This window comes from Numida meleagris, chromosome 2 (assembly GCF_002078875.1).
Source record: "Numida meleagris isolate 19003 breed g44 Domestic line chromosome 2, NumMel1.0, whole genome shotgun sequence".
NCBI lineage: Eukaryota > Metazoa > Chordata > Aves > Galliformes > Numididae > Numida > Numida meleagris.
The window spans coordinates 47,870,532-47,895,211 of record NC_034410.1 but is presented as its reverse complement, the minus strand read 5'-3'; the positions used below and the strand labels follow the sequence as shown (position 1 = coordinate 47,895,211).

The 24,680-nt window shown below is 37.0% G+C and overlaps 1 protein-coding gene across 3 annotated transcripts in view; it reads left to right on the top strand.

Moving 5' to 3' along the window:
- The window catches only part of BBS9 (Bardet-Biedl syndrome 9), a 295,333-nt gene that overhangs the window by 204,301 nt on the left and 66,352 nt on the right, over positions 1-24,680 (top strand). The window lies entirely within an intron of this gene.

Here is a 24,680-nt window from a genome sequence, read left to right as displayed (position 1 = left end):
CACTGGATTTAGCCCTGATAAAATATAATTTTATTAGTAGATTTTACTGACGTTATAGTTTTTGACATTTCTTATTTTGGATGATAATGCTGTATGAAAAGGTCTCTGTGTGTGGCATATTTAACTGTGGTAAAATTTTACTTTCCATTTGTATTCACATATTTCTATTTTCTGTCACACAGGTGGTGTGTTAAATGGAATAAATGGTTGCAGTGATATTTTCAAAGTTGCAGTCACCACTTTACTGGTGTTTTTTATGCATGTTGGAAGTACGTCTTTTTGAAAAGAGAATAGCTTCTTGTCTTCAGTGTGCCTGATTCATAACCCATTATGTCCTGTACTAAACATAGCATTTCTCATCTATCCTGAGCTTGTTCCAGGAATGTGTTGTGTAACATCTGGCAGTGGACAACCAGAGGCCTGGTCTTGAGTGCCTGGAAATTATTTCAGCAGAAGCTGAGGTCTCCCAGAACCTCCCAGGCCATGCTTGGTGCTGCCCACCATGGAGCCTCTGCTGGCTGACCATCTCATGTCAGGGCACTTTCGCACCAGCCAGGAGTGTGGTGTTAAGCCAAAATTTGCATTCTTACTGTTGTTTATGCATGTCTGTTGCTGTTACTGGACCAATCTGGAAAGCAGTTTTCTCCTGAGATACAGAAATGGGTTGCCAAAAACAAATTCTGTATCTTCAGCTTTCTCTTGGATTTACTTTTTCCCTATTGTCTTTCTCAATATTCTTCCTTTCTAAAACTTTGTAGCAGATTATTATTTATTAGGCTGCATTATTGCCAATTGCTGGCTTGTTTCACACAGGCAGTGCCATGAACAATGAAATGGGGGACTGCAGTTAACAGTCAAATGTTAGTTGCGATACAACAAAGAATATCTTACTGAGACAAGTTGTTGTCCTTTTTTCCAATCTCTCTTTCTCTCTTTTTCTTTTTTCTTTCTTTTCCTTTCTCTCGCTTTCAAATCTTTATTTTGAATCTTTTTCTTTCAAATCTTTTTGTTGCACATTCTATGCAAGCTAGCTTTTTCTAATTAAAAAAAAGAAACCCAATGTTATGATCTCTTTTCCTTACATAATTGGGTGTTTTCATATCTTTAACTTATAAAGGGTTTTGTCATTACTGACACCACAAAATGATGCATTTGACTAATATTTTCCAAGAGAAACTTAGGTATTTATTTTGTAAATGAAGTTATACAGCAACTTATCTGTTTATTAGATCACAAAGAGTCTTCATGATGCTGTACTGAGCTAGAAATGTGATTGCTTTCACAGTATCTTTTCTAAATGAAAGATTTGAGACACCTGTTTTGGTGTTTAGGGACTTAGGAGGAACGGCCAAATATTGTAAGAAATCACTAGAGAGCTTGTGCTCTGCTTTAGCCTTACACATGCCTTATATGCACCAAGTGACATCTGTTGGACAGAAAGTTACCCTCAGTTCCCGTGAATTTCACCGAGTCAGTGGGGATGCATCTGAAAGCTATGCAAGTCCCTTGTAGAACCTGATCCTTTGGGCATTTCTTGAACATTAATAAGATCCACTCATCTGCTTCAGAGCAAAACTTGGGCCTGATGTTTTAAAAACCTTAAATAGGAGAAGGGAGACATTTTTACTAAGGGAAAACTCTGCTTTTTAAGGCACCTTTCTCCACTGCAGAGCTTGATCCACTCCAGCTGGATACAGACACTCAGTAGGCAGTCCCCTTTCAATAGTGGAAGAGGTACTGTTCCAACAGATACAAAGCACAATTATTTATTTATTTATTTATAATGGACCCTTTATTTTGAAGATATTTTGTTGTCTCCCTGGACTATGTAGACACATGACGAGACATTCATTTTTTTGGCATTTCAGCCCCTAATTTAATGATTTCTAAGTAGGTGTTCTGAATTTCTGTTGAAATTCCAGTTCAGCTTTTAGCACATTGACTTTCCAGCTTGCAGAATCAAATTTAGAATAAATTTACCTACTGTGTTGTTGTCTCTTGGTTTTCCACACTGATCTTTCAGGCCCAGATTCACAAGTACATTTAGGGTCTTAATTTCTCTTGGATTTGAGTTTTAGTCTTGCATGTACACGACTGCATATGTCTGTGGAATGCTGAAAATGTGTTTGAGAATGGATCTTTGGGAAGAATCTGAATGACAGCAAATGGGTAACTGGCTCTAAGGGAGGAATGGGGAGAGTCACTTCTCAGAGGTCTGTACTGTGGGTGGCAGGAATACAAGAGGGAGGGAAATTCTGTTTGGAGCACAGAAATGAACAGTGAGGGCAGCAGAATTTGGGAAAAAAATCTGAAAAGACAAAGCCCATATGGATTTCTTTCAGCTTTTCCATCGCTGAGCTCTGCCTTGTTTTGGTTCATAATGATTTTCCAAGTACAACATACTTAAAAATAAATCAGTATTTTCATCGGAGTTTATGCATTTGCAGTCCTTATTCTGTTTTTAAAATGCAGCTGTTGAGAATCACTCAGGATTGCTTACATTTTTTGTGCTTTTTTCCTGATAAGTTATAGCTGTCCTTCTTTGCCAGCTAGTTTTCACAACAACTTCAGATTTAGGCTTGTAAAACTATTAAAATATAGTTGACAAGCTGAACTAATAATTCTTGTGGTTTTGAACTTGTACTTCTTTTGTTTTGATCGTATTTCAGACTTGGATTTAGGCTGACTGATCTGCTGTGTAAGCCTATGGGCTTTGATGCAGGGCACTTAAAAGCTCTGTGGTCATATACATTGTGAAAAAAAATTAACTACAAGGGAGGATAAACAAAAAAATCTATTGGAGAAATAGGTTTTCTTCATAATCACTTATGGAGCAGCATAAATTAGCTTGAAGATAATAGTCTGTGCAAGCTATTGTTTGGATTTTTGTCATAGCTAAAACTATGCTTTTTGATGCATTTAAGCACACAATAAAAACCTTGCTATTGCTCTATAGTTCTGGATAGTATAACTTTCTGTCATGGTCTCTTCATTCTAGATGCATATGTGATACATTACTGAATTGATACTTCAAGTGAAATTAAAAAAAGGAAAGGATCCTCTACTTTCATCTTTTCCTAAGCTATATACTATCATCAAGATTCTGTGTTTTTAAATTTTTAGTCTTATATCGGGAAGAGGTCTTTGTTCCTGTTTATTCAATGAATGCTGTACAGTCAAGGTATGTCTTGGCACTGTAGTCTTTTGCAAGAAGCCGTGTGGTTGAGGTTTGACTATTATGTCTGTATGTTTCTTGACAGATATGTTACTATGAGTAAACAGCCTCTATGACAAAACTGAAAAAGAAACATAATTTATGTTTAAATTTAGTCTGCATAAGTAACCCAAAATTGCTCAGATAAATAACTTTTTATATATTTTTTGAAAATTTTGGTGCAAGATTTGTACTGCATTGTACTGACTTGAAATTTGAAGAACTGATTATGTCCTTCTCAGTAATGATGTGTGCCTTGTCTGATTTTATGTACATGTGTTCAACCAGCCATTCTGCACTTCCTGTGTGTCTAAGGAGCCTAAAGGGAAGACTGTGTTATAGACTGTGACGTGTGGCAAAGGAAAAAAGAATGAATCATCCTTCCTACTGGAATCATCCAGTTTACTTCAAAAGATGTGTCCATTCTCTGTATCTCCAATAGATATGGATATTGGAGACATCCATAGATATCTTAAAACAGCTTATGTTTTCCTTCATGTTTGGTAATGACACAATTTGAAGGATGCATGACATTGAAACCAGAAGAATTCTCTGTATGTAGAAAAAATGCTGAGGCTTTCATTCTCTTGCTTCAAAACTTGTTCAGTGTGGTTTTTTTTTAGTGAAGTATAATACAGTAGAAGCAGCTTACTTTTAAGCCTCATCTGATTGTTAAGTCATCACACTTCATAGATTAAGTACAGATGTCCATATATTGACTATTCTTGAATATAATGAAAGGAGGTATTCCTGAACTGACTGAATTTTGCCAACTGTATCATTATGTAAGCCTTACTGACAGATATTCTTAAACCTATGACATTAATTCAGTAATTTCCTTCTACTGGTGGAATTTTCTTGGGTTTATTTTCAACTCTTACGTCAGATGTTGCAAACAGTCGCAGCCAAATAAAAAAGAGAATAAATAGCTTTTTACTTGCTAACAATTATGAGAACATCTCATTTTGTAGTCTGACATTTATTATGCAAATAACTGCGGAGCAGGTTTTTCAATCATCCCACTTCATAATGTCATTTAAACCACTGCAGCTGTTGGGTTGCATGTTATAATGGAAATATTAGCATGGGGACCCAATTCAGCAGTCATCCATTTTGTTGTGATATTCAGGCAGCTGAAGTCGATGGGTTTCCAGAATGTTTTAATATTAGCAGACTGCCATACTAAATAGGAATGGATTTATGCATGTGGTTATTTCATGCACTGAGTTGGAATTTAAGGCTGGAACAGTTCTGGATGTGCAGGCCCTCTCTATTCGCAGTGCCATTACAATCTGAATGATAAATATATTCCTACATAGTTGCAGCAGTAATTATATATGTACCTGAAATTATTGGCTACAAAACAGAAGAAAAGTAGTAGTCAGTTAACAATAACCTTTGCATCAGATTGCTTTTCTGTTGTCTGCTATGTCCAGGGTTCTCCAGTTCCTCTGAACTCTAATATTATTAAGTATTTGAAACAGTAAGTATGTCAGACACCAGCAAGAATTCATACAGACCCCAAAGATGAGAATTTTCACGTGGAAATTATTTTTCTTCTGTTGATGGGTAACCTCCTGATATCACCCAACACTCAGATGCTCACAAAGGCCTGGTGACAGCTTCCTGTCAGAGTTCCAGCCCATTTGCCTGTTTATTATATTCCTGTGATAGTACTGTAACTATCACTGAAAAATACTTAAAGCAGGGAAGTCCTTTAGTGAGAATTTAACCTGAATCACACTGTTCATGACAACGCTGTCTGCTTAAATGTCATGAGTGAGGGTTTAGGAGATTTACACTGGCTGTTGCTTTTCACTCTATGGTCAAAATAGAACTGGTTCAAGAAGAGTAGCAGGAAAATCAGTTAAGCCACCTGCTAAAGTCGTTGCTTGGACCGAGACTTGCAAGGCAGCTTCTCAGAATTCACTGCATACTTTCATAAATGATATTGTGTTGACATTCAGTTTCTCAGAAGTTCCAAGTGTTCCTTGGCTTTGCTTTGGGCCTCGCAGCTATTTGCGGCTCCTGCAGAGCTTTAAAAGCTTTCCACGGGGACTCTGTATGTACAGTTCATGCAGACCAGTTTGAGACTGTGAAGCCTCTGCTTGTACTTCAATCACACTGCAAATATCATTTCTATTGTAATTCTATTTGAACTTCTTTTTTTTCCTGGTAAAATTCCAGCCTCATAGCACGGTGCTAGCATTGTAAAATTTTTGCATTCTGAGCCTTTGTAAGAATCATAGAATCACCAAGGTTGGAAAAGTCTTCTGAGATCATTCAGTCCAAGAAACTGGTGTTGAGAGGAAGGATGAGTAGTTCGAGAACTACTCCATCCAGTTGTTTTGTGAAACTTGTAACTGTTTCAAAGACAAACACATCTGTTGAAAAAATGGTTGAAAGTTCATTCCTTGCAGTACAACCTTTTTTCTAGTATCTAATGATAAACAACCCAGTGCTCCTTTTCTGAATTATTTCAGTTGATGACAATTTTCATCAGTACTGAACAGATCATACTTTGAAGATCATCTGATGAGGAAGATTAGGAGTCATCTGCTTTGTGGACAGCAGCTTTAGAAAAAGACAACTTTCTACCAATTAATTTAGAGAGAAGGAATAACTCAGATCAGCATTGTGTTGTAGGAAAAGTGAGGGGCTCATGGATACGCTGTAGAGATCTCATTTATATCCACTGAACTGGTAGGAATGGGAAGAGATAGAGGCTGAAAGGTCATACAGATAATCTGTTGATTCTTTGGATCTGATTTCTGTTTGATTTTATTTTTTTGCTTCATTTAAACACTGAAACAGTTTGAGGAGTGTACTCAAGGTGGCAAAATCGTTTTGCATATCTGTAGATAGTAAATGGTAAGGCTCAGATTCTTTCAAGGGGCAACAAATACCTCTGCTCCAAAAATGTACCAGGGGACATTGAAGAAAAGAGAACATAATGGAAAGTTAAAAGCATCCAGGTCCATTGCAGGCACTTTTGTTAACTGCTTGGGTGACTGGGGTGTCTGACTTAACGTAGGTCTGTCTCTGTTTCTTACAAATACTTACACGTTTGGCTTACCTTGGCAATGACCTGGCAGCATTGCCTGTGATACCATCTTGATAAAACACTTTCAGAAAAAAACATAGATGGATGCTAGCATACAGACACATTTAATTAAAAACTATCAATGTCCCTGACTTCAGGGACTTAAAGGCAGTGATTCTTATTTCTGCTGTGTTTTCTTTTTGGTACTCATCCTGTGTATGACCAGATATTGTATTTGATACAGTGCCAGCCTCTAAATAAAACTGTTAAAACTAGTGGTTTCAAAGTTCAACATACTGTAAAAGAAATGTCTGGACCAAGTCTACCATTTTATCCAGCAGCTCCACTGTGTCTTGAAGCTTTGATTTTCCTTTAGACTTTGTAGTTCCTTATTAGATCTAGATTCACAGTTAGTGCATGCCTCATACATTTCACCTGTTTTAGAGTTAAGTACCTCTACAGCTTTTAGAAAAAATTCTGCTTTTCTCTTTCCTACAAAAAATGCTTCTGTATATGGAAATATTAATTGGCAAATGGAGAAGAGCCGTATTTTGGGTTGGCTGTGTTTAATTCCACCATCTTAAAAACTACTTTTGCCATTCTCATCTTTCTGTCAAATCCACTGTTTTTGACAGTTCTTTATATTTTCAAGGGTAGCCAGTTCCATTTTGTAAAAAATATTTTGTGATTGGGAATTAAAATGTCATTTGTGTACATTCTTCCTTAGTTGTAATTTGTTACCTTGTCAAAAACTAACAACAAACAAAAAAACAAACACAAAACCAACCTGAAAACCTCTGCAAAAAAAAAAAAAAAAAAAAAAAAAAAAAAAAAAAAAACACCTCTCCTGATCTTTCAGCACCGAAGAACTGAGTTACATGTGTAACTTGGAAATTCCTTTCAATCATACTGTAAAGAAAATAATCTTAGCTGGCTGATTTTACTTGCTAATAACTATTGTATGTTTTCAGACTTTGTTGTCTGTATGTAGATACTAATTTTGTGCAGTAAGTTGCAGTCAGTATTAAGAAATACTGTAATCATTCTTGGTATACTGTCACTGAAGTCAGTGTAAATCTTTTCTTCTTTTTTTTTTTCAGAAATGAATTGGCAAATATTGCTCTGGATGCTGTACACTCTTATAAAGTTTAATAGGGTGGCTACTATAAGTATTTTACAGCTTAAAACAATATTTTACTTTTTAGACCTGCCTGTTGGCTTGGAAATCTGAACCTGTGTTTGCAGTGAGTTGAGAAGCCTGAACGTAAGGAAGGGAGAACTGGTCTTTGCAATAACCTTGGAATAGCTCATAAACTAAAGCTGAGAGTGCCTCAGCCCTAGCGCCAGCATACCACCCACAGGAATTAGGATTGGTTAGCGTAAGTGTATCCACTTAAGACTGCTAGGATCTACTGAAGTAGGGGTGCATTAGGATAAGTAGATAAAATTGTGCAACTCATTGCTGAAGATGGCTGATTTGTCAGGTGCAGGCATACTTATATTGCTTTTGTATTTCTGATTGAGGTGATGTGGTCATTAATTGATAATTGTCTTATTAGATTTAAAGGTAAAGAGAGACCCTGAAAACATTAACTGAGGGCCTGTGGTATGTATCTCCTTTAATAAATAACAAGAGTTTGCACTTATGTTACAAAATGCCTTTCGTCTGAGTGGGATGAAGATTTACAGGGGTGGGAAGTTGTACTACATTCATTTCAGTACAGGAGGAGCTGAGCTGTATTGATTCTGAAATTAACTCAAGGTCATGCAGAAAGTCAAGATCAGAATTAAGTTTTAGAGTCCAAACAATTTACTTAAAATTTTACATCAGGCCAAATAAACATAGTTATTTTTCCTTGAGAACTGAGACAAGCTGTATGACTCGTTTCCACCAGTCTTGATGCTGTTGTGCTGCTGCTGACCAGTGGAACCGCTTGTGGGGTAATACTTTACACCAGGGCTGAAATCTTCCTTCTCTGTAATGCTTTGGAGTAGTTCCCCCTAGACTGCAGTGTATCTAGGATCTCACCCAAATGTGAGTGTTGTTCAGTAAGCTATCTGCTCTGTGGTCTTTGGAAGCTACTGCTCTGTTTTTTAAGGTGAAGGTAAAATTATACAGCTTATCTCTTGAAAAGAGGAAGATTGTTTCCAGAACCATGATATCCAATTATTTTCCGTGGTGCTGAGGAAGCTTCCTGTGCGGAGTGCATTGAGGTGAACGGTGATTTTGAGTGCTGTTCTGATGCACTTTGTTTCTCAGGCATTTTTAGAAAAGAAACTACAAATTAACAGCGTGTACAATAAATAACCCCTATTTATATTGCAAAAACTATATAAATGCTATAACTTAGAATAGTTTTGCCAAGATTGGTTTTATTTTAAAGTAGATTGTGCTAACAAATTTTTAACAAATTACTGCAAATTCATTAAAATTTAGAGAGATTGTAAAGGCACTAGCTTCATTTTGCTTTCAAGACATTATTACTTCTGATTTTTTTCTAAAAAATTGCATTGTGCTTTAGAAACATAATCAGCTGCAAATATAGTACAGTAAGGATTGAATTTTTCTAATGCAAAAAGTCTGCACGCACCAGAAAATAATGCAATATGGGATGTTTGTCATGATCTTCTTGCTAGATCACATCACACCACAAAGTGCGTGTGCGTGTTCCATTAAGTCACCTTATTATCAGCTGTGGAAAAAGATAAGTCATTTTCAATGCTTCCAGAAGATTAATTCCTGATTTTTGAGGTTTTTCTGACTTCAAGGATGCTTTTTAAATCAGAGAAAATTGCATTAGCATGGCTAGTCATTCAGTTCAGCTGGCTATTATAGAGTGAGTAGAAAGCAGAAAATAAAGTCTAAGAACCAAAAGTTTCAACAGAGTTTTTCTCCACTTGGTATTGGTGTCCACTGAAAAATACCTTGCTAAGAACATTGGCTTTGGTCACATGGTTATCTTATTTCTTCTCACAATCTCTTTCTCGTCCTAGAGGTAGACAGTTAAGGGAAATAGGAAGCTGAAGTTCTGAGTATTGCACTTATTTTTTGAAATGTCTATGTTTTATGTATAGAAAGTTCACTATTTTATCTTTTTTCTTCTTAAAATCTCACCTCAGATTTTTCTTCTGCTCAAGGTGAAAATTCCAAGCTTTTATAAACTTGCTTAGATATAATCTTCGAACGTTTCTGAGTAATAATCATACTCTCCCCCTTTCTTTTTTTCATTCTTTTTTTTTTTTTCCTGTAACAGTATTTGGAAGGTGGGTACTTTTATCATCACTTCTTTTACAGTCATGGAAAATTTCCTGTATGATCTTTTTTTCATTTGTTATTTCAAAATAAAAATCCAACATCAGAGCTAGAAAGGGTAAATGGAAGAAGAGACAGTAAAAGGATTTTTTAAACACGCATTCACTGAAGACTGACCATTTATCTGATTTGTCTCCTTATTTCAAGAATCTGGCTAGGAGATTATATTACTTCTCTCTGTTACAATTCCATTCATTTCTGCCTTTCTGGCTGCTATTTTCCTCATGTGAGGTCTGATTTGGGAAAATCTGTGCATCTCTCCTTTGTTTATGAATACATAGTGTTTTCAGGAAGACTTCTAAGCATATGTTTAAGTCCATTCAGCAGTAATCTCTGAGTGAGAGCCCTGAGAGAAGTTTATCCCTTTGCATGAAAAGCTTGATCCGATGTCATTTTCCCTAATAGGAGCTTTGCTTTTGATTATTGTGAGTGGGATGGGATCAGCGGTCAAATATTTTTCTTTCCCTATCCAGTTCCTGAGCTCCGAGCAATGCTTAGGCATTGCTTTTCCTTCTCTTCCTCTACTTTTCCATACACTGTGATAGACTCTAAGGATACTTTCTTGTTTTTTCCATATCTTACTTGCATAATTCCACAGTTGCGTGGTCACTCTGTTGTCCCTGCACGTTTGAAGATATTTCCACAAATACACAATAAACTTATTTTGTAACATTAATAAAGTACCCATGTAGATGGGACCTTTGTTTTAATTTATTTTAGTTGCAAAGATTATGCCACAAGGAAAGGTTTAGAAGCTGTGCAGGAATCTGTAATGAGAAAGGATATTAATTAAATGTATGCATTTGAAGAGTACTTTTCTCAGGAAATAAGACCAAGGACCAATATCACTGAGTTACTCTAGGGATTAATTTGACCTACTGTCTTTTCTGTTAAGAAACGGGGAACAAACTCATTTCCTTGGTATCCTTGAAGAAGCAAATTCTTAAGGGTGAGGCAGCAAGTTTATGTATCGTGTATTCCTGAAACAGTCTGCTGACACAGTATTAAATTTCTCATCCTGTTCTGTGCATGGAAAGCAGTGAATATTTATAATTACTTTTTTTTTCACATACATTTCTCTAAGTAAGTGCTAAGGAGCAGGCAATGTTTCAAAATGCACAGTATTAAGAAAAAAGATATTAACAAATACGTTAGCAGAGATCTAAAGTTAAAGTCAACAGGACTGGTGAAACTTCTCAGGAAGAGTGAAATGATTGGGACAGGCAAGGGGGAAGCTCTCTGAAATGGGAAGTTTGCTGTGTTCCTGTGGCAAAGCTTTATTGATAAAGGGTTAAACAAACTGCCCCCTTGGTGACAATGAAAATTATTGTAAAAGTTGCTTATTGATCTGTAACCTTACTCCGTTTAAAGACAACAGCTCTACATACAAACTTTTATGTTCCTTGAGAAATCTTCCACAATAGACATTGTAAAGCAATTATGTAATGCTGCAGTGTTTTCTTTCAGGGGAAAAAAAAAAAAAGAAAAAAAGATGGTGGTTGTAAATAGTTCAGCCTTTAGCAATTTCTGACTGCTTACTCCTATGATGAAAACAGTGTATGTACAGTGACAGCTTAATTACAATAAGATCATCTGTATATTTGGATCATACTGGAGATGTGGAAGGCAAACTTTTTTGATAATAAATCAAAAAGCGTTTCTCCTCATGCCACGTTTACATTCAGTCTTAAATATTTTTGTCCAAAACTATTCTTCCCTGTAAACTTTTCCAAAAAATAGAAAGATGTCAGTTTAACAAGACATATAATATCTTGAATTACTATTGAGAAAATGGAAGTTTTGCAGAAGATACCTTTGTGTTAAATTGTGCACTAGCAGCCAACCTGGGCAAGAGCTTTTAGAGGAAAAATCGTATTCTTTGTATGGGTTGTATTTCTCTTTGTGTTGTTAAAAAGTCAAAATGAGGAAAGTACTTAAGTAGAAACAGACTTGTTTTTACATTGAAATGCTGCTTTACTGCAATTTTAAGATTGAAAAATGTGAAGGAAGTTAATGTAAAGCATTTTGCATTGGTTTTCTTTGTTGCTGTGTTTTCTTTCTTATTAATTTTTTTTAATGAGTTTTGTTTGCAGGCTGGTCAATAAGAACTATTTTACAGTTGCATAATATTTATGACAGCTACTTTAAAAATCCCTAATAACTTAAACACATCAAGAACATGAGCACTCACCCGTACTACAACTGTGGCCAGTAAAAACCCTAGTTACTTCTTGATCTCTGAAAACCTGCCAGCTGCCTAGGATAAAATTTTGTTTAAATATAACCACGCTTGCGATTGATTGATTTTTATTTTTCTGCCCAGCAAGTTGTTTATCTGCATTTGTAGGTAAACATAGGCTATTTCTCGTAGAAATGAGTCTTTCAAGTTTGTCTTTGTGTCTGGTTGTTGATCATGCCCACTTCACTTGCTTCTGACTGTGTAGAAAAGAATAATTTGAACTGCATGTGTATCAAGTTTGAGCATGTAATTCTGTCTTAGCCAAAGCACATTTTATTTTCTGCATGGTAAGTCTGAGAAAGCACACTCCCTCTCCCCCTCTCTCTGATAAAAATGCATTAAAGTAAAAAGTGCCTCCTGTTTTCTAGTTCTTTTTATTAGTTTTGATATCAGTCATTGAATATCTTTAAATCTTTCTATCAAGGGTACACAATCAAACCAGGCATTTTGATGAGAAGGGTATCAGCTGTAAAAGTCATGTAGAACATGACTGTAAAACGATTAACTAGTATAAAAAGAAGGAACAGAATGAAAAAACATTTTCTGCTGGTAGCCTTGTTTTCCTATAGAGTGTTTGTTATACAATCTCCTTAATGAAAAAATATGAAAGATCTATAGCTATACAAGCTTTGAAGTTGCATGAGCTCATGAAAACGCTCCTCTTGATGTTTGTGGCTCAAGGTTTAGACCTTATGTAGTTTTTCCGCTACTTTTTCAGTTCTTGACTCTGAAAGAAACCTTTCTGTGTTGCTATAAAAAGAGAATGACAGTTATTTTGGTGGAACATTATTCCTTGCAGAAAGCCATTGTACAAAGGAGGAGCAGCAAAAAAGCCAACAAGAAAGTTAAATATCAGAACCCATATTTGTGAAAAGGGCATTGCTTTATAATGATGTATTAAACCAAATAATGGCTTTGGGAGAAAATGGAGTCTTCTACAAGCTATTTGTTATTTTTGTGAGCATTCATTTGTTTGAATGTTAGTGGTTCTTGATGTTTTGGTCCTTGGAATTTTTGTACAAGCATCATTGCAAAGTCAAACATATTCAAATAAAACCTAATAAATCTGGCAAAAAAATATTGTATAATAGATCAATTTAGATGGTGAAGATTTTCTCATTAAAAACTCCTATGACTTTATGACTTTTTTTTAACGTTTGGTATCTAGCGTCCATAAATTATGCATACTGGCTTTTTATTCACATAGAAGGCAAACATAACTCATTCTGAAGAATTCTTTGGTTAGATGAAGGCTCCCATTCCCTGAATTTTAATATTGATGTTTTTCTTGTTCCACAAAAAATCAGGAATGATGATACATTACATAAAGGCATTTTATGACTGCTGGAGCTCTACAAGGTGCCCACAGAGTGATGTTACCTATTCCTAACAAATGAACTAATCATTCCATTTTTTTTTTTTTTTTTATAAACCAGGAGTCATGCATTGCAATAATTTTTGCCGACAGAAAAGATTTAAGACATTTTTTAAAATGCAAATGTCTTATTTGTATGTTGATAGAGAATATTGAGGATGCTAATAAAAATATCAGATCAAGATGACACCAAATAAGGCAAGCTTCATTACTGCAGGGCCAGTGGAGTTTTATGGTTGATTTTTTTTTTTTTTTTTTTTTTTGCTGTTTAAATCTGAAAAAGATTTAATGTTCATAAGACTTCCAATGAAAAATGTTACATGAGGAAATGGTGTCTGAGAGAGATATGAGGACAAGGATGATAGTTCTTACTCTCTAAAACAAAGCAATGGAGAAGGATTGAGTTTCATATGGCATTAGCACAGGAAAAGTGTTTTCTATGCTGTCAGTATAAGAAGAGACTAGATACAACATGAGCTTTGTAGATGAAAAATGTCATGTGGTCTAAACTGTATGTTATGCGGGAATAAGTCTATGAATACATTAGATGAGACTGATAATAAAATACAAAGAGAAGATGTTGATTTTAATGTCTGTGTCGGAGAATTTTTTTCTTGGTTGGCAAAAGTGCAAAGAAAATATTCTTGTTCTGTATATGCAACCTACCTAGTATTTCTAAAACATACTGATTTCTGAACAGTTGTAAATAAGAAAGCATAAATAAATCATGCACTCCAAAACCAATATTCTTTCTTAAATATTTACAATAGTAACAGGATGCAAGACTATCAGGTGTTACTTAAGTCGTAGTAAGCCTTCCTAATGCAGTCCATTATATTAATGTATTTTTGATTGTGTTATTTAGATGATTACAAGTAATTGGGCAAAAGTTATGGAATCATAGAATGGCTTGGATTGGAAGGGACCTTAAAGATCATCTAGTTGCAGCGCTCCTGCCATGGGCAGATTTGCCAACTACTAACTAGATCAGGCTGTCCAGGACCCCATTTAGCTTGTGTGCATTGGTGTAGAGGCACTTCAGCTGGGTGACTGGCCACGTTACCTCCTTGGAAGAGCCCTCCCAAATTCCTTTAGGACAAATCTGAGATCTTCTTCAGCTGCTTCCTAAAGTGACAGTGTTCCTTGGCCCGTCTCTGTCACTCAGCAGTACATTCCCTTCCCTCATCAAATTTGGTTTAAAGCTCTGGAGATAGGCTCAGCCAGCTTGCTGCCCAGTATATTCTTGCCCCTTCTGGTCAGTTGTGTCCCAGTCAGTGTCAACTTTCCTGATCTCTCAAAGGTGTGTCCAAGATCATAGTACCTGAAACCCTGATTGTGACACCATCTATGGAGCCATTCATTCAACTTCTCTGTTCTCCTTCTTCTGCCCAAGGCCCATTCTCCAACTGGGAGGATCAAGAACACTACTTGTGCTCCTGATCCCATAAACATCCTCCCAAGAAATACAAAGTCTTTTATAACATTTTGTAATTTCATAGTTGTGGCATCTAGTGACCCGTTTTGAAAGAGCCGGAGTGGACAGTAGTCCTCCAGCTTTATCATAACTGATAGCTTCTTACTGATGTCCCAAATACAGGGCCTTAGCAGGCAGAAAGCCTCTCTAGAGAGATTATCCAGGTGGCAAATGGGTGCCTCAGTGTCCCTCAGCATGGAGTCTCCAATCATTAAGGCCCTTCACCTTTTATGGTGGCACTAGTTCTGACTCAGGTCCTTGGTTGGACCATCTTAATGTGGTTGTCCCTTTCTGGTTCTGAACCATTATCCACACTTTCTTCTCTTTCCATCCCCAAAGCACTGTATTTGTGACTTCCTGTGACTTCAGGAGCAAGGGGGAGGCTCCTCCTTCTGCTCTGAGCAGAGATGAGGGTCCAGTCTACCTCAGCTTACATGTTTTTGCCATCTGTCTCCACAGGGTTGGAAGCTGCTTGGCTTCTTTCCCTTGCAGAGACTTCAGACAGGGCTGTTGATCTGCCTATGTCACCACATGATACCATGCATCAATCTCTCTCTCTGATTGCTGGATACTTTTCAGCCTGGTGATTTCCTCATGCAACCTGGCAACCTGGCTGCTGTGTCATCTCCTTCCTTGGAGATCTCAAGACTAGATAAACACTGAGCAACCTGGTCTGGATTCAGCATTGACACTCTCAAAGCAGATTGTACGTTGAATTTGGAGTTCTTCTATGAATCAAAGCAATAAAAATTATTGCACTGTATTGGTATTGACTGGGTATGTAATCTAAATATGATTTATATGTGACTGGATGAAAGAGGTGTGGAAGGTATTAAATGTTAGTAACATAATCAGGGAGTGTAAAATAGCTGGAGATACTATCTTGCATGTTTCTGTTAGTTTTCATATTAAATGTGCCTAGATTCCATTTCGCAGTCATTTGGCAAACACTTATCTATTGCTGTATTTCTTTCAGAGTCACTGATATCTGTGTATGCCTTTTTCTTCCTGAGTTCAGATCACTAGAGATTGTGGTCTCAAGTTTTCTAATTTTTTTTTTTTAAGTCCAGATTATTTCATTATTTTGTAACTGCATATAATATCATACTAGAAGAAGTAATCTTATGCTGAATAAAATAGCAATACTATTCCCATTTTTCAGTGTTGATTTAAATATGTTTCAAATTATACACTCCAAAAGCATATGTAATTTTAGTTGAACTGAGTCCATCTCTACTGAGTGCAAGCCTAGTGTCAAAACCACAAGAATACTTTGTTCTCATGATAAGACTTGATCTGTATATCATGCTCTCTTTTTAACAATTAGAATGAGTATTTTATATATTTAATACTTGGGATCAAACTTATAATTCCAAAGTGTTTGCACTAATGATGAATTTACTATATGAGCCCTGATTGACATTTATGGAATGTAATCTTGTGATTTTTTTGTCCTTTAACACTTTTTCCTGACTAATGCCATGGCTTCTGGCAGCAGAATTCAGTGCATTAATGAGATAGTATTCTTTTACCAGTAACTATAGTACAACACCTTAAAATACCTGAAGTTGGAATAAATCGTGACATTCCTTCTTGGTAACAATTTATAGCAGCCAAATACTTAATGCTGTATAATTCACCCCTGAGGTTACATCCTATGAATAGCAATTTTTAGTAAGGATGAGCACTGAGTTGGTTTTACAATGGAGTTATTGTCTCCAAAAAAAGCAGTCAGTGAAAGGATAATATAAAGGATCATCTTTATTCTTCTTTTCACAGTAAACAGACCATATTCTGTTCTGTAAATAAAGGTTATTACCAGCAACCTGCCTTATCCCTCACGTGAATCTGTAAATTGCAAATAACTCCAACTACACCACTGTTAATATATATACATGAAACTTATCTTAAATGAGCAGAGACTAAAATCGAAAACAATTCTAAACTTGAATAGACATTCATTAAAATTTTGTTCCAGGTAATATATGGTAGATAGAATAATCATGTAATCTGTGTAAATATTTGGAAACTTCTGCACTATTGTGACACTCAGATCAGTAAACCCACAGAAACATTCGAGCCCTGCAGCATGCTGAAGAAGACACAATGTATATTATGCACTTTCATTTTTTTGAAAAGTTGTGGCTGAGGGTGAACCAGATCACAGGATCACAGAATCACTGGGGTTGGAAGGGAACTCAAGAGATCATTGAGTCCAACCCCCATGCTAAAGCAGTTCTCCAACAATAGGTTGCACAGGTAGGCATCTAGATCAGTCTTGAATACCTTCATAGAAGGAGACTCCACAACCTCTCTGGACAACCTGTTCCTGTGCTCTGTCACCCTTACCATAAAGAATTTATTCTGCATGTTTGTATTGAACTTCCAGTGTTCAAGTTTTAGGCCATTACTCCTTGTCCTCTTGCTACACACCACCAAGAACCTGGCCTAATCCATTTGCCTCCCACATCCCTTTAGATATTTATAAAAGTTTATTAGATCCCTTCTCAGTCTTCTTTTCTCCAGGCTGAACAGACCCAGGTCTCTCAGCCTTTCCTTATGTGGGAGATGCTCCAGGCCCTTTATCGTCTTTGTGGCCTTCCGCTTGACTCCTTCTAGGAGATCTCAATCTTTTTTGAACTGGGGGGCCCAGAACTGGACACGGTAGTCTGAATGTGGCCACAGCAGGGCAGAGTAGAGGGGGAAGATCACCTTCCTCGACCTGCTGGCTACTCTGTTTTCAATGCAACCCAGGATAGCACTGGCTCTCTTGGCCACAAGGGCACACTGCTGACTCATGGCCAACCTGTTGTCCACCAGAATCCCCAGATCCTTCTCTGCAGAGCTCATCTCCAGCAGATTGTCCCCTAACCTGTACTGATGCATGCGGTTATTCCTCTCCCGGTGCCAGGCTCTACACTTGCTCTTGTTAAACCTGGCCAGGTTCCTCCCTGCCTAACTCTTCAATCTCTCCAGGTCTTGTTGAATGGTAGCACAGCCTTCCAGTGTGTCAGCCACTCCTCCCAGCTTTGAATCTTAGTAAACTTGCTGAGGATGGACTCTATCCCTTCATCTAGGTTGCTGAACAAGATCAGACCCAGCACCGACCCCTGAGGAACACTGCTGCTTACAGACCTGACAACATTCCTGTATTCTTCCCAGGTGGACAGGCCCTTTTTCCACATTTCATGGACCTTCTTCTTTCCTTTTAGTTTATCCATGAGTTCCTTGCTCATCCTTGCAGGACTCTTGCCTCCTGTCCCTGATTTCTTACTCGTAGGAATGCACCAATCTTGAGCACAGAAGTGTTTAAGTGCCAACCAGCTCTCATAGGCCCTCATAACTTCTGACGCTCTAGCCCATAGGATACCTCCAACTAGGTCTTTGAAGGGGTCAAAGTTGGCTTTCTTGAAGTCCAGGGTAGCAGTCCTACTTATTGCTTTGCTTCTTGCATGCAAGATCTTGAGCTCCACCATCTCATGATCACTGCATCCCAAGCTGCTCCCAGCCTTCACATCCTCAATCAGCCCTTTCCCAGTGCATCTCTTCCATGTTAGTTATGGAGGAGAATGGGGCCACGGGATCTGTGTAAATCTAAAGCTCGAAGTTACCTGAGACTTTTTAAACATAATGCTCACAGAGAGATGAAAAGTGAAGGAGGCATAAGCAGCTTACACCCGTCTTTGATCAGTTTATTCGCAAACTGGTTTTATATCAGGATTATCTGCTTCCAGGAGCCTTGCACCAGTTTTCTACATTTCAACACAAGACTCATCTAGAGATAATTAGAAACGCTGGCACGTATTGGTTTTGATCCCACATCTTGAAAGATGGTCAAAGCATGGTACCGTGAAGAAATGCAAACTGCATGATTCATATTGGCAAGTGATAATGCTACCAAGTCTCAGATATAAGAAATAATCACATCTTCTGAAAAATCAAGGTTGAGAAAGGGGAGTTATTGAGTCAGCAGTGCAATGCAGTTCATGTGATGCATTTTGCAATAGCTGGCTGAGAATGTTGACCTTTTCCAATTTTTGTCTCTGAGCAGCTTATGCCCCATGAACTGGGTAAAATGTTGATAGTTAAAGAAGATGGCCTTAGCAAGTCCCTCAAATTCTGTAATAGATGATATATGAGTGGTACTGGTGGATTAGAGCGGTATATCCATCATTTGACTCATTTAAATCTCAGCAGTATTAGGAAATAGTGCTTGGCAGGGCCACACTCACATCGTGAAGGAAGTAAGTCAGAATGCTTCTTCAGTACAAATCATTGAACTGCATTCAAACCAATGTAAATTGGCAGAACTCTACTGGCTTCTTATTGATCTAAATTGTCTGAGTCTGATAAAAAGTTGAGTTATGTTATACTGCAGGCCTTTTCTTATTTTACCACCTGCAGTTTGTAACCAAAAGTTAATTTCTCAGAGACTGATTCTAGCTTTTGAGGTAGCTTCAAAGGAGCTCAAATATGGAGGGCAGCCAGGTGTTTCTTTTTGCTTGGGAAAAGGGCAGATGAAATATAGCTACAGGGTAAGTTGAGTGCTCTGCCTGTGGTGCTAGAACTTTTGGAATTTACTGAAGAAACCAGTTTAAGACAGTTTTCATAGTTACGAAAGCTAAGGAACTATTCCTGTACATTGTTGGTGTTAACTTGTTCACTGGATATTATTGACAGCTTTTTGATGATGCTTATGATTACTGTATGAGTAAGGACCTCAGATCTGTGAAACCTGACAGAATGTCAGGATTTCCCCAGCAGTTCACAGAACCTTTGTCTAAAAATCTATTTTTTAACTGCTGTGTCTTATATATATACTTTACTTTAACCTCCTTGTGGTGAGGAACCTAACTGAAATTGATAATTGTTCCAAGTGGTACCTTGGAACAATGTTGTGTGTGTTACTAGCATGCTTTTAACTGCAAACATGTAGGCAGAATACTGTGACTGCAGCTATTTGTGTGTATCTTTACTAAAAATGTTAAGTCAAACTGAACCATTTAACATGCCTAATCTATAGCAGCTGTAATGGTCAGTGAAACTATTTCTGTGAGCTACTTCTATTGGCTTTCTGAACTTCCTTTAGTATTGATTTAATTTTAGTTAACCACTCGAGCTTTAACCAGAATAAGCTGGTGCCAGATTATGCATCAATGACATATGTATTCTGTATGCTTTGGAAACCTCCCACTATTGCAGATTTTGCTTGCCTATACAACCACTTTGTAACTAATTGGACTAGACGTGGCACTAAAGAGAAACCACAAACACAGCAGTATGCCCTGATAGATATTAATACAGTCCAGTCTCTTAACAAAGTGAACAATTGCTCAAATAATGATTTCCTGCTGTGGACTTTATGCTTTGTTTGTTAAATCCTATTTTCCTTCCTACTTTCCTGTTGACTATAGCAGAATTGAATTTTATTCAACCAAGCTCACCCTGGGTCAGCAAAACTCTTCACCTTTGTGGAAAAAAAGTTAACTCCTTAAAGACTGCCTGTTTTTGAACATACCTTTTTGGTACACTGAAGTTCTACACACAACCAAAGGGAAGGGGTTAATAGCACAGTTTACAGAATGTGGGAGAAATGAGGCAGTGAGGTACATATTTGCTAATGTGTTTAAAGCAAAGCCAGAGTTCATTGGACCATGGTGTGGTTTGTTTTCATTTTGTAACTATTCATTCTTTTCTTTCCATAGTATTTGCTCATTGTCTCAATGATTTGGCAAAAAATTGTGCTAAATATATTTAATATAATGTTAGCAGTGACTACTAGCATAAACATCCCTACAAAAGATGAAGGTGTAGTGGAAATTAATCCTGTGGAATCACGTCATTTTAGAGAATGATAGCTTCTTCTCTTCACATTCATTCAGCTGGTAGCATGGGCATACTGGAAGAAAGGTAATTCACAGCATATCTTACAGAATTATATGTCTAAATATCTGTTGATGTGCAGAAAATTTTGCTGTTGCTGATGGGCAGGAGAGGAATAATTTACTAATGTTCTAATATTTGTAAGCAATATACTTATGTGGAAATGTCAGGTATATTGTTATCACTGCTGCTTTCTATTTTTACAGATGAAAAGGCAAGCAGTTCAGTAGTCTTTGGATGGAGTAACTTTCACGAATGTATAGGAAAAGGAAAGGTCAGAGGGGTACATTTTTGTCAAGGAGACTCAATCAAATCTTGATAACTTTTTGTGACCTTCCTCTTTCATAATGAAATCCATGGGCTGTTTTCTTCTAATAGACTGACAAATGCCACACAACTTCTTGTTCAGTTTAATACTTTGAAAATATTATGCAAGAGTAAAGATTCTGTACTGTTAACTTAAGCCTTTAACTACTACAAAGGTTTTAAATTTAAAGTCAGAATTAGGTAGAAAATTATCACTGTGGTAGATAGAAAACACCATGCTTATAGGAGGAAGTTGGAAGTTGCATTTTCTTTCAGAGAGTTTCACTTTGTGGCTTTCTGTAATCTTGAAAACTACCCAAGAGAACTAAATCACCACATTCATGTTTTTCCCCTTTTTGCTCTCCTTTTTAGTACTTTCCTCTGCTTAGGTGGTATTGCTTGAATGCTGAATCTCCTGACTGGAAAAAGGTTTGAGAGGCACAACACAGGAAAACTCAATGATAATGTAGGTGAAAAAAGTCTAAAGTTAAGCCTCCCAAAATTGCTTTCAGTAGAATGATCGTTTGCAGAAGTCATTGAACTGGCAATGGCGTATTTCCTATATCCTGTAGGGAGAGCCCTTTGAATGGTGAAAGGGCATGGAGCCATTTATTTTTTAATTGCTGGATAAACACTAGTTCCAGTTGCAAACATTTATCACCTCAGAATCAAGTGAATATTGTATTCAGTGCATCCCTGAAATTCTCTGCAAGAAAGAATGGCGTTTGACTGTACTTGTTTAAGGGTGTCTGCCAAGTACAGATGGCCAGTCCATTCTGATATCTCTGAAACTTTGTACAGGCACCAGAGCAGGTAACATTCTGTTGGCATTAGCTTTTTTGGAATAGTCAGTGAATCAATTTCTGCCTTTTTTTTTTTAACTGTAGTTTTATTTGTGCCACAGAAATGGAGGTGACCCACTGTCAGATTTTTAGTGAACGCAACATGCAGGCCCTTGTTCATCACTGGCAAAAATGCATGTTGAAAAATACTGTTTTGTAGCTGAGAATGGACTCTATCAAATAGTGTTACTATACTCTTTGTATCTGTTGCAGTTTCCATGGAAATAAGTAGGAGGAGTTACTTTTTGAGTGACCTATGTAGATGTACACACAGTGAGAAACTAAAGCAGACACATTACATGAACTGAAAAAGGATAAATCATAGGCTAAAACAGAGAAATTTCTTGTCTTGAATCTTAGTTGTAGTTTGTTAGATCATGGTGTTTTTATTCACATTTAAGAGCAGTCAAGTTCACTAGCTGTAAGGACATATTGGAGATTTAGGTGTAACCTGAATTGCTACACTCCCTGAGAAAAACTGTAAAAAAAAAAACTTGGTAATTAGCTCTTAAACTGTAGGTTTCTCATCCGCAGTCTTCATGGATCTTCAAAATCTGTCTCTGCCTTTTGTTGCTTCATCTGCCAGTTTTTATTCTAAGAACTTGCTTTATTGTTAAGAGAATTATTCTCTAGTTTCAAGAATCTGCTATGAGTGTAAGTAAGGATCTGCACTGGAATATGTAGCTTTTTTTCTTTAGTATGAAAAGGAGACAGTTGATGACCTGGTGATCTGCCTTTTCTTCCTCAGTTAAACAGACAGTAGGGCTGAAGAGATTCTATCATAAGCTGTTCTACTTCCAGTCACTTGGTACACTGCTTTTCAGGGTTTCTAGAAAAGTGAAATCAGTATCAGGCTGCCAGTATATAACCAAAGCAAATTCATTTATGTCACTGGACCTGTTTTTTCTTTTCAGTGAACTCCCAAGGAATTTGGCTAGAGATGTGGCTGTTTTGGATCTAATACAAAGATCAGACCTAACATAATCTGTAGAGTAAGGAAAAATCCGTTGCTCCTACCTGGGAAATTGTTAGGTTTGCGGGATGGGTTTTTTTTTTTTTTTGATTGTTTTGTTTCATTTTGACAAATAATCAGAATATGAGGTTTCAGGATTTTCATCATGTTTCTGTTTATCGTGTTTAATTTGAGACAAAATTTGTGTCTCTGTCTCTGGGTTGTGATACAGTTGGCCTGTTTGATTAATATGCAGAACCCAAATCTCCACACTTTCTAGTGAGGTAAAAATTTACTCTGTAAGTTTAGAGAAAACATTTATATAAAATGACATCACTAACTTACAACTATTATTATTAACAAAAGATCTGAGGCTTTGATGTGCTAATAGATTTAGGAAATAGAAATTATAAGGTCACTAAAAGGTCTGATGTGCTGTCTTTGGAAGCACTGAAGCAGACACATAAACATGCTTTGCATTTCCTGCTCTGAAGTGCCCCAGTAATCCTGCAAACACATCCTGCTATGGGCTGGCTGGAACACCTAACACCACCCCACTCCACTTGGAGGATATATCAATATTCCAGATGACATGGTATTTGATTTTTGTTTGAATTCACCATCTCCAGTCTTCAGTAGCTGGTGAGCTGCACAATATTTTTTCCCAGAAAAAAATGCTAACTCAGTCCTGCTTTGGTTTCTGTGTGGCTTATGTAACAATCCTGGTGGGACAGAGCATAGTATTTTGCATGACTGTCTAGTCTGGAAATGATACTATAAAAGGCTCTATCTTGTTGCACTTTCTGGATTATCCATATAATGATACACCTCTGTTGTATTTCTAAGGAAATAACTTCTATTGCAAAGAAATAAGACCATATTGAATCTCAGCTCCAGATAGAACTCAAATATTACTATACACAAGCTCCTTAGTTTCCTTGACATTTATTCAAGCACTTTTGCACTCTTGGCAATATTCAAAGCTTAGAAAGAGCCTTGTGAAGGCTTGGCAATCATTAGTGAGGCCATGGGTGAAGCAAATTAGTTGAGAGACAGAGCAGACTTGTATCCAGAATGAACAGAAGCAAAATAAGTCAATTTCCCTAGTAGATGCTGTAAAAGTGTACAAAAATACACAAACATTTTCCTTTAAAATATGATCAAATTTACAATCTTCACATTTCTAAAAGCCCATTTTGTATCTGTACTGTTTCTTTTATAAAAGAGACTAAGTATAAATTATCTTTGAATATTGCATAAATATTAAATGTGGGAAACTGGGACTTGTTCCTCAACTTAATGGTGCCAACAAGAAGACAAGAATTTGAGAATTTTTGAGAAGAATTTGAGACCTGAATCTGAGATTTCATTATCCACAATGTGGATCAGTGATCACCAGACATGTGCAAACTGAAGGCTGAGGAATACAAAATAATAATCATCTCATTTTTCTTTATCATTGGCCGTATTGTAAAACATACTGGTATCTCCTGGTAAAAAAAATAAAAAAAACAAAAAGCTCTGAACAAGGTCTGAATAGTATTTGGACCCATTTAGAGATCAGTTCTTTTCCTAAAGTACAACAGAGTTCAGAACTGACCAGACACAGCCAGATGAGGAATTTAGCAAGCTACAAGGCATTTCTTCAGGATTTTCTGTGGCATTTACATGCAACTTTCCTGGCAAGCAACAAATTAGTTAAATCTCGCCTGTCTGGACATGTTTCTTCAAATTGTCCAACAAGCAGTTACTTCCTTGCCTGATATTTCCTTGATGTTCCAGGAAAACCTTTTCAGGATGATCTTGAAAATAATTCCAAGATTTCAGCAGTTATAACTGAGCAGAGAAGACAGGCTTATTTTTGTTGCTTCACTTTTCTTATGTGGCACTAGAATCAGGGAGCTAGTTTATGCCAGCAGCAAACAACATCAAAAATGGGTCCTGTTCTTTCCTTTCCTTTCCTTTCCTTTCCTTTCCTTTCCTTTCCTTTCCTTTCCTTTCCTTTCCTTTCCTTTCCTTTCCTTTCCTTTCCTTTCCTT